Genomic DNA, 11,073 nt, shown 5'->3' on the forward strand with positions numbered 1-11,073 from the left:
CCACTATTAGTATATCATCCACATATGTATATATTTAGACATCCTTAGTTTTAAGATCTTTAAGAGAGTCTGAGAGTGCAATATGGGCTATCAGTGGGCTATTTTTATAGCCTTGTGGTAATCTTTTAAAGCGATATTGCACTGAATTCCAAATAAACATGGTTATCTCCCTAGATTCTTCTGCTATAGTGATGGCAAAGAACATATACGACAAGTCAATGGTTACAAAGAATTTAAAATTGTTGGAGTGTATTTGTTGTAATATTGTGGTAATGTCTAGCAGGTCTCCTGGCATTTGTGGTGTTAGTGCATTGACTGCTCTATAATCCACTGTGAATCTCCATTTACCATTAGTTTTTTTTCTTTTCTTTCTTTATTTTTTTAGTCATACGTGACGGCAGAATGTATTTTAATATATAATACATACATGGAATGTACATACATCAATAATATTGTCTATTCTATTCTGCTGCCCTTCCTATCCTCCCTTCTCCTCCCCTCCTCTCCCATCCTTTCTCTCTATACAATCTAATGTGACATACTTTTTTTTCCTTTTTCTCCTCACAACATCATACATGTATTCTGTATAACAATGAGGTTTTCCTTCCATCTTCCATGCAACTCCCCTTCTCCCTCTTTCTCCCTCCCACCTCTCTTCCCTATTTAGTGATAGTCTTCTTCTCATGCTCTTCCTCCCTATCCCATTTTGAGTCACCCCCCTTATATCAGAGAAGACATTCAGCATTTGTTTTTTAGGGATTGGCTAACTTCACTTAGCATGATCTGCTCTAATGCCATCCATTTGCCTGCAAATGCCATGATCATGTTATTTTTTTAGTGCTGAGTAATATTCCATTGTGTATAAATGCCACATTTTTAAAATCCATTCATCTATTGAAGGGCATCTAGGTTGGTTCCACATTCTAGCTATTGTGAATTGTGCTGCTATAAACATTGATGTGGCTGTGTCCCTGTAGTATGCTGTTTTTATGTCTTTTGGGTATAGTCCGAGAAGGAGAATAGCTGGGTCAAATGGTGGTTCCATTCCAAGCTTTCCAAGGAATCTCCATACTGCACCAATTTGCAGTCCCACTAGCAATGTATGAGTGTACCTTTTTCCCCACATCCTTGCCAGCACTTTTGTGCATGGCGAGAAAAAGGGATTCAGATTCATTTTGTTGCATATGGATTTCCAGTTTTCCCAGGACCATTTGTTGAAGATGCTATCCTTTCTCCATTGCATGCTTTTAGCACCTTTGTCAAATATAAGATAGTTGTAATTTTGTGGATTGGTCTCTGTGTCCTCTATTCTGTACCATTGGTCCATTGGTCAAAGGCATTCCTGTATATCAGTGACAAATCTTCATTCACAATATCCTCAAAAAAATAAAAATAAAATACTTGGGAATCAACCTAACAAAAGAGGTGAAAGATTTATACAATGAAAACTACAGAACCCTAAAGAGAGAACTAGAAGAAGATCTCAGAAGATGGAAAAATATACCCTGTTCATGGATAGGCAGAACTGACATCATCAAAAGTTCTCTATAGGTTTAATGCAATGCCAATCAAAATCCCAAAGGCATTTCTTGTAGAAATAGATAAAGCAATCATGAAATTCATCTGGAAAAATAAAAGACCCAGAATAGCAAAAGCAATTCTAAGCAGGAAGAGTGAAACAGGCGGTATAGCGATACCAGACTTCAAACTATACTGCAGAGCAATAGTAACAAAAACAGCATGGTACTGGTACCAAAACAGGCGGGCTGACTGTCCTTTTCTACACTGACTGATCCAGTCTCAATGCCACCAGACTATATCTATTTGTAATCAATTTAATTTCCTTGGCCAGGCTTGGTGGCATGTATGTGTAATCCCAGCAGCTTGGGAGGCTGAGGCAGGAGGATCAAAATTTCAAAGCCAGCCTCAGCAACTTAGTGAGGCGCTGTTTCAAAATAAGAAGGGCTGGGAATGTAGCTCAGTGCCCCTGGGTTCAATCCCCAGTCCAAAAAAAGGGGGGACACTACATATGTGCTGTTGCTACATTTCAGCACAAACTTCTCAGTCGGTGGTAGCAGTTCTAAACTGATGTCACCTGTATCACAGGCCTCTGTAATCACTGAGAGAGAAGCTGCAAGTGTTTGGCCATATTCGGCTCCAGTTGGAATGGGAAAATTGTTTCTGCCTCTCATAGAGTCTTATGATGGTAAGAATCAGACAAACACAGAGGGTTTCAGGTGCTCAGTGGCCAATACAATGACAAAAGTCAATGTAATAGAAACCCAGTTATTTTCTGATAATATGCCACTCAGAGGGAGGGAGTTGAGGGATAGGAAGAGGACTCAACAATGTCACAAGTTGTTTCTGCGTAGCATGACTTGTTGTTTAAAGGGTCCCAGGTTGTACCCCAGTCAGGAGGTCTATCTTCTAAAAAAGCTAATGAGAAACTGATGTGACTCCATTTTTTAAAAACCAGCCTGTACCTCAGAGCAGGGCCTGTCCAAAGGTGGCGGGGGGTGACCCTTGTCCTTGGAAAACCCATTTCTGGGCACATAAGCTACCTTGCTGAGTCATTTGTCCATACCAGATATCCTTGACTTAGCAAATGCAAGTTCCTGAAAAGACTAAAAGAATGCTTGAGGCCTAATTTCGGACCTTAGCAACAACCAACCAGAGTGAGACAGGGAAGATACATGAAATGCCAAGTGGCCCTCCCAGTAGTTTCGGGGATTGACAACATGACTTGGCAACCCTGCAAACATATCCACCACTTGAACTAACCAATCACCCTTACCTGACTTGTTCCTGCCAATGAATGTGCTAATCAATGTTCAGAGTTGTTGTTTGACTTTCCCGCGGTATGAAATGATTTGCTGTGTGATGTTGTGACGCATAGAGTATCCCCCAAAAACCTGTAAATCCTCACTGAACTAAGGGTCAGGACCCATTCCTGGGACCGCTGCATCAGAAACGGTTGTGAGTCCAGGCTCAAGCTTGCAATAAAGACAATTGTGTGATTGCATCAGATTCAGCACCTGGAGGTCTACTGGGGTCCCACGAATCTGGTATTACACTAGAAGAGGGGCAGAGCTCTGCCAACTGCATCATCTTTACTTTTATGGAAAAGGAAAATGCATTTTCAGAAAACATCAATAGACATTTGCACAAAGTTCTTTAACCAGAATTATGTCATAAAGCCTACCCTGGAAATGAGGGAAACTGGGAAGTTATTTAGTTGGATAGATTGCTACCTCCTCCCCCAAACTCAAACTCTGTTACAACAAAATGGAAGAAGTGAAGATAAGATAAGCAATGAGCACTCTCTGCTTCAATTAGCACTGGGCCTGAAAGGATTATAAGAATCACCAAATTTCTCCCCATGCTATCTCTCCAGAGACCATATTATATGGCTCTGAATTAGCTTGTTTTCTGTTGCTCTAACAAAATACCTGAAAATTGGTACTTTATAAAGAGATGAGGTTTATTTAGCTCAGAGTCCAAGATTTGGCAGCCCCTAGGACTGAAATTTGGTGGGGGCCATCACAACATGGTGAATGGCATCATGGTGGGAGGACATGCAGGGGTAGAGACTGCATGACCAGAAAACTGGGAGAACCAGTCTTGTTCTTTTTATAACAACCCTTTCTCACAGAAACTAATGGGGGCCCATGAGAAGTACATTACTCCCTTCTAAGGGCCTCATCCCCAGTGACTGATTTACCTCCCACTAGGCCCAACCTCTTACAGGTTCTGCACCTCAACATTGACACACTCAGGACCAAGTCTCCAGCCTATGAACATTTGGGGGACAAACCATACCCATATCATCACAAGCTCCAACAAAGCCAAAGTCATAGGGCAGGATGTTCCAATCTACAACGTGTGTATGTGGGGGTGGGGGAGAGTTGCTCTCAGAAGTCACTGGACCCCAGAAACACTGTGATGTCACACTTGACACTTTTTAAAAAAATTTATTTATTTAGTTTAGTTTTAGGTGGACACAACATCTTTATTTTATTTTTACGTGGTGCTGAGGATCGAACCCAGTGCCTCATGCATACTAGGCAAGTGCTCAACCTCTGAGCCACAACCCCAGTCCTTTGCTACTTCTTTCCTTCCCTGCTATAGTCATGGCAGTCTGGGTGCCAACCCAGAAGAGGTAACTGGTGGCTCTCATTTCTCTGACAACAAGAGGCGTAGCCATGCTATTCTCAAAAGATGTCATGCCTCCACCCCAACTTCTGGTGAGCAAGCTTCTGCTGACTTCAATGTAGAGCTGCTCATCAATTTCAGTGGCTTCTTCTCCTTCCTGTGAGTCTCCCATGCAAGCTGTCAGGTTTCTTACAAGGAGATAGAAGGGAAAATAGACAATGATAGTGCAGAGGTAGGAAAGCAGAGAGAGGGGATCAGGAGGGGAAAGAAGGATATAGAGTTAGAGGGAACCAGATGTATAAGCACAGAGGTCTAGAGTGCCTGATGCATTTAGAAAACTGAAGGTGACTGATAATGCTGATGACATTTGGTGGTGTCTCTGTGGTCTGTCTCTAGCCTGAATATTTAGATCTGTCCTTAAGGTCTGTGAGTTCTGCCTTTGGTGAGCCAGGCCTCATGGGGAACTCTGGAAGTACTGAATCTGGCTTGGTTTCAGTTGCAGGAGGCTGGCTAAGAATGGGGAGTAGGCCTTCCCTGTGGTTACATCTCTGTCCTTGTTCTCACCCTCTGAAGTCTGATTGCTGTCAATTTTTCAGATGCTGGTATCTTGCATCGAGGTAAGGCCTCAGACCCCTGGGAGAAGGAGGTGGCACCCCAAGGGCTGATGCCTACAGGGGTAATTTCTAAAGTGCTAACCCCACCTATGGCTCAGGATCCCTTCTCTCATGTCATTATTACTTGGGCCCTGGTACTTCATTTCCCAAGTCACTGAGGTGTGAAAAAGCAGAATCCTGGAGGTTTTCCAGTTGCTTTAGAAGGGAGGGCCAGGCAGGCTGGCAAAAGGGGCCAGCAGGCTCTTCCAAACCACGAAGTTCACACTCTTCCTCCTTCTCATTTCACACACAACTCCAAGCACTGATCACTATTCAAAAGGTAACACTTTATAGAGAGCTCTTCTGGCTGGAAACCCCCTTCTTTTTGACTGCCATCCCATCTGAGGGATTCCCCTGCCCACTTCCTCCCCACCTTTCTTTTGCCCAGTGATGCTATGGGGATGCCCAACCACCAGGAAGGGGCTCCTACCACTGACCAAAACTCCTCTTCCCATGCTAAGCTCATTTGAACAGGACCCTAACATGCCATATGTGGCATGGATGTACAACAGGGCCTTCCAAGTGCCATGGTGCCCAAAGTGCTGCTTTTACCACCTGCTCTGGACCTTCCACGTCCCTTGTGCAACATCTTTTGAATATGTGTACTCCTCCTCCTTGTCCACTCACCAGCCCATCACTAGGCACCTGGCCAGGACCAGAAACCTCACATCATAAATGGACAAGGGGTGGATATAAGACCATCTTCCGGGACTGCTAAAAGTGGCTCTCAGTCATACTTGGTCACATACATATGTTATTACCTCTGTCTTTATGTGTCCTGAGAAGCTGGCCTTGCTTGCACAGGTGCTGACATGCAAAGGGCATTCCATCTGTGCTAAGCCTGGTGGAGTCAGGGGAGGGAAAGACAGCACCTGCCCCATCCCCTGGCTTGCTGATATTAGAAACCCAGACATTTAGGCTGGCTGCTGCCCTGTTCTGGGGATCTTTGCCTGTCTTCCTCTGGATGTCCCAGTTGGAGGGTTTCCTGGGTTCTGAGGGCTCATCTCTTATGTGCACAACCTGCCCGGGTTTCCATGTGCAAAAGACTGGTTGGGAAAGTGTGTTCTTTTCATCCTTATTCAGTATCTGAGAAAATAGAGGCCCACAGTTATTCTATATCCTGCTTGAAGTGATACCAAACAGGTTTTGTCTCTAAAAACCTCACTCATGACAGGTGACCTGATGAGCCATGGAGTCCTAACTGTGCTCTAACCATGGAAATGCCAGTTTTTCCTGGGGATGGGAGCCCATGTGTAGGGCCAAAAGCAGGCACCCTAGAGGGCTGGGTTGGGCCAAGTCTCTAGATTTGGGGGTGATGGAAGCCAGGACAGTAGACCCTCAAGACCTGTCTTCTCTCCCCTAGGAGTTTGATTACTATTGCAAGTGAGTCAATAAATGTATTGGTCATTGAAACGTCAACATCTTTCTGTTGCTGCTTGTGTCCCTGTGCCTATAGGTGCCCTGCTGGTTACCTTCGTGATATTCTTCCTGTGCATTAGACACATGCCCTTCTCCATGGACAAAAGCATGGCATATCCACACAATCCCAAGGACCCACCCTGAGAAGAGCACATGTTATGGGGAAGGACAGGGGGACAGTCAAGGAGCAGGGTAGCTGATGTGGGCGGGGCCAGAAGGAGAAGCCACAAGGGAGGACCTGTGAAGGACAGGTTGAAGGTGAGTAGGGTCAGGGAGATAGGCGGGATAGGATGGAGTATGGAGTTAATCTAGCAGAGCCCCAGAGTGGGATAATGAAGGTTGAAAAGCGACAGGCAGAATGACAGTGTGGTGGAGTGAGGTTTCACTTGGGTGTACTGGACTAACACCCCAGTCAGGGGAGGAAGAGTGGGCGAGTGGGGCTGCACTGGACGGGGTGGAGCCAGGGAGGCCGGGGCGGGGCCAGGGAGAAACTGGCAGCTTGTCTTTTTATCATTCATGTAGCCTCGGGCCTCCTGTTGCTGCTCATTTTGCTGCTGCTGATTCAGGCCTGGCAGTGATCGCCACACAACGCCCCTACCAGGGCAAGGTAAGCATGGGCGGAGTGCATGTGCCCTATACCCAGCTGTGCGGAGGCATCTTGCACCTCTGGGACTCTGTACTTGCTGTACTTTCTCCACTGCCCTTGGCTTTGATGGTGCCTCATGAATCCTTCCAGACCCATCCCTTAAGAAGCAGCTCAGATCTCTCTTCCCCCAGAGCTCAGTGGTCATTCGTCCTGTGGGGAGCCTATTGTGTGCTAGGCTGCATGTTATTTGAGGGATAAGTATAGAGGTGAGTACATCTTGGCACTTGTGTTGATAAGCAACCTGAAATCAGAATAACACTGGCAGACACCCAGGAACACTCTGAGAGGGGGTCGATCCTGAGTAGAGGAACAGACTGGAAGAAACTGAGAGTTTCGTGAGGAGGACGTGTCACTCTCTGCATCCTAGGTGTGATTTTGGAAAGGCAGAGGACAGAAGGGCATGGCCTGTGAGAGGCACAGCTTTGCAAAAAGGCATGGAAACCCGAAAGTAGGATGTTAATGTAATGATGAGGAAATGGCTCTAATTCAAGCACCAGGTGGCATGGGCAATGAAGTTAACCCCGTGGAGGTCAAGATTAAAAAGGCAGGGCTGGGTTGTGGCTCAGTGGTAGAGTGCTTGCCTAGCAAGTGTGAGGCACTGGATTCAATTCTTAGCATCACTCGTAGGTAAATAAAGGCCCATCAACAACTAAGAAAATCTTTTAAAATATTAAAAAAGCCCAGAAAGTCAAGCGTGGAATTTAGTTTTGATGAAATGAAAAGCTGGGAGCCATGGTAGGATTTTTTGAAAGTCGTTTATTGAGGAATAATTTCCAAACAGTAAAATTCACCCTTTTTAGTCTACAATTAGGGATTTTGACAAATGATTACTGTCCTGCATTCTCCACCATCATCAAGGTTAGACAAGTTTCATTACCCTAGAAAATCCTTTCATGATCTTTTGTTGTCAATTTCTCTCCCTATATTTTTTGGATTTTTCTATTTCCAGAGTCACATATAAATTGAGTCGTGGCCTTTTTCATTCATTTACCACAATGCATTTGAGATTCATCCATGTTGTTGCTCATATCGGTAGTTTAGTTCCTTTTATTGTTGTGCAGTATTGTACGGGATGCCCTACAGATTATTTCTACACATACCAATTTAAGGATTTTATATTCTATCAAGTTTTTGGCAACATTTTCTGCTTGTTTGTTTTGCTTTTTGGTACCAGGGATTGAACCCATGGGTACTTAACCAATGAGCTACATTCCCAGAACACCCCCCACCCCCAGTGATCCCCTTAAATTTTTATTTTTGAATTTTTTTTAGACAGGGTCTAAGGTGCTTAGGGCCTCCCTAAGTTGCTGAAGTACCTTTGAATTTGCAATACTCCTGCATCAGCCTCCCAAGTTGCTGAGACTACAGGCGTGGGTCACTGTGCCCAGGTAGTTTTGGGAAGTTATAAATAAAACTGCTACAAACATTGGTGTCAGGCACGTGAACATAAGTTTTTATTTCTATTAGGTAAATTCTTAGGAGTGGCATTGCGAGTCATAAGGTAACTATGTGTAGAACTTTATAGGAAATTATCAAATTTGTCTTCAAAAACAACTGTACCATTTCTAATTTCTACCGGCAATGTATGAGAATTCCAGTTGCTCCACATCCTCACCAACATTCGACACTGTCATTTGTTGTTGTTGTTTTTTTTTAATTGTAACCTGTGGGGCGACATCGGTGACCCAGTGAGAGGAAGGCGGGGACAGTAGCAGCTGGAAATTTAAAATTGTTTGGAGTCAACACTGATTCCAACCATGGGTTTGTCAGCCTCTACTCCTGCTGTTCCAGTTCAGACCTCAAATGCTTCAGATCACCAGACAGCATCACTGCCTTCAGGATGCCCAATGCATGAAGGGAAAATGAAAGGCTGTCCAATGAATGCAGAACCCTCTGGTCCATCCTGTGAAAGCAAAACATACTCTGTGCCTGCTCACCAAGATCTTGCATATGAGTGTGTGGAGTATCCTGTTACAGGCGCTGCTGCTAAGAATAAGGAGAACCTGGATCCTTCAAATCTGATGCCACCACCTAATCAAACACCAGCTCCAGATCAGCTCTCTGCATTGTCCACGGGAAGAGAGGAGTCATTCATTCCACGAGCAGATTCAGAGAAAAAGTGGGTTTATCCTTCCGAACAGATGTTCTGGAATGCAATGTTAAGGAAAGGGTGGAAGTGGAAGGATGAGGATATTAGTCAGCAAGATATGTATAATATCATTAAAATTCACAATCAGAACAATGAACAGGTCTGGAAGGAGATTTTGAAGTGGGAAGCTCTTCATGCTGCGGAGTGCCCTTGTGGTCCATCCTTGATCCGATTTGGAGGGAAAGCAAAACAATATTCACCAAGAACAAGAATTCATTCCTGGATGGGGTATGCGCTGCCTTTCGACAGGCACGATTGGATCATCAACCTTTGTGGCACGGACGTTTGATACATGATAGATTATTACCATGGCGGCGAAGTCAAGAAGGACTAGCAATTCACCATCCTGGACGTTCGCCCTGCCTTGGATTCGCTTTCAGCAGTATGGTACAGAATGTAAGTTGCTTGATGGCGTTGGACATCATAACCACTGTTTTGTTTGTGATGCAAAGTATAAACAATTTTTTTTCTGAGAGATATATTAAACTATTTTCCCCAAATTGAATTGCACTCATGATGTAACGGGAACTTCAAGTGGGTCATACACTTCATCCTCCGGTTAGCAAATTCAGTTTTGAGCTTCATTTTCCTTGCGGTTTATAGCAAATAGTTCTAAGTTTTCTTCCCGTTTGGTTTAAGTGGGAAGCAGTCCCTCAGTGTCTGTTAACTGCAATATTGCCTATGTATTTAATCTATAAAAGTCTGAAAAAAATCTGAAAAAGAGTTTTTAGAAAGTGAGGAAAGCTGCCTTTTTCTTACCATTTTCTCAGGAATATTTGAGAGGTAAAACCTGAAAGCCAGTGTACTGCTCATGAGCTTTTACCTGGTCAAATCTCTTAACTAAAATCATTTATTATAAATAATTAATTTCTTTTTAAAAAGAGACTATTATTTCTGAAGTCCCTACAATTTAGTAGAGACCCTGAACAAAATGCAAAGCCATACTCTTGCATTCCAGCAAGACTAAGTTGTGTCTTGGCTCTCAATTCTTATTTATATGCAGTTTTCAGACTGTTAAAGAAGTTTCAACTCACCATGAGGTGCTGACGCATATGCTTTGAAACATATAATTTTTAAAATATTTTCCTGTTGTTCTGATATGTAACTCTGCTCCCCCAAAACAGGTCTCTTCATTGTCCCTGGAATTTCAAGATATCCCAACTTTGAGTCTCACTCCTTCCTCCATTGGAAGCCTTCCTCCTGGTTGGCTTAATCTAGATTTAAAAGTCTGGCTCAAGTCACAGTGACAGTGATTATATTTAGCTGAGTATTAACATTCACAAGAAGAGTATCTTTCTCAGATGTAGTTATGTTTGCATTAAGTCACTGTCTCAATTTTTATGTTTTAAGGAAGCTTTAAGCTTGGTATTGAAATTCCTTGTATCAGTAACCCCAAAACTGATTGTTCTAATTATAATGGCATGTTACAAATGACCGTTTTTTTCAAGTTTTGATAATATTAAATCCTTTAATTTATCTTGAAAAATAAATAAATAAATTGTAGTCTAATAAATGAGTAGTGGTATCTCATTAAGGGTCCAGTTTGTATTTTCCTAATGAGTAATGATGTTGAACATATTTTAATGTCTTATTGGCCATCAGTATGTCTTCGATAATGTGTTTGCTCCAATCTTTTGGGTTGTTTTCTTATTGACTTCTTTATACTGCACAAAGACCTACATTTTGTAAATCTTTTCTTGCAGTCTGTGCCTTGCCATTTCTTCATTTTCCTCGTAGCATCATCCCTAAAGCAGAAGTTCTTGTTGTTTTTCCAGTACTGGAGATTGAATCAGGGTTGCTCTACCACTGAGTTTCTCCCCCAGCATTTCGTTGTTGTTGTTCATTCTACCTGGAAAATCATTTCATCTGTGAAGAACAGTTTCATTACTTTCTGTGTGTTTTTTTTTCTTTTTAGTGTTGAATAGGAATGAGAAGATGGGCATCTTTGCCATGGGATTCCTTTACTGTGACAATAACTCTTGACTAAAAACTCTTCAAGGAAAACTGGTGGGCAGCATCAGTGGGGTAGAGGGAATCTGCAAACTCTGAGACAG

General features: G+C 43.2%; 1 pseudogene; it reads left to right on the forward strand.

Annotated features, from left to right (window-relative positions):
• The first annotated feature begins 8,572 nt into the window (after nucleotides 1-8,572).
• LOC114093175 (holocytochrome c-type synthase pseudogene) lies at nucleotides 8,573-9,446 on the forward strand (annotated as a pseudogene).
• The last annotated feature ends 1,627 nt before the right edge of the window (nucleotides 9,447-11,073 follow it).

Source organism: Marmota flaviventris, chromosome 8 (genome assembly GCF_047511675.1).
Source record: "Marmota flaviventris isolate mMarFla1 chromosome 8, mMarFla1.hap1, whole genome shotgun sequence".
In the NCBI taxonomy this organism is placed as follows: Eukaryota; Metazoa; Chordata; class Mammalia; order Rodentia; family Sciuridae; genus Marmota; species Marmota flaviventris.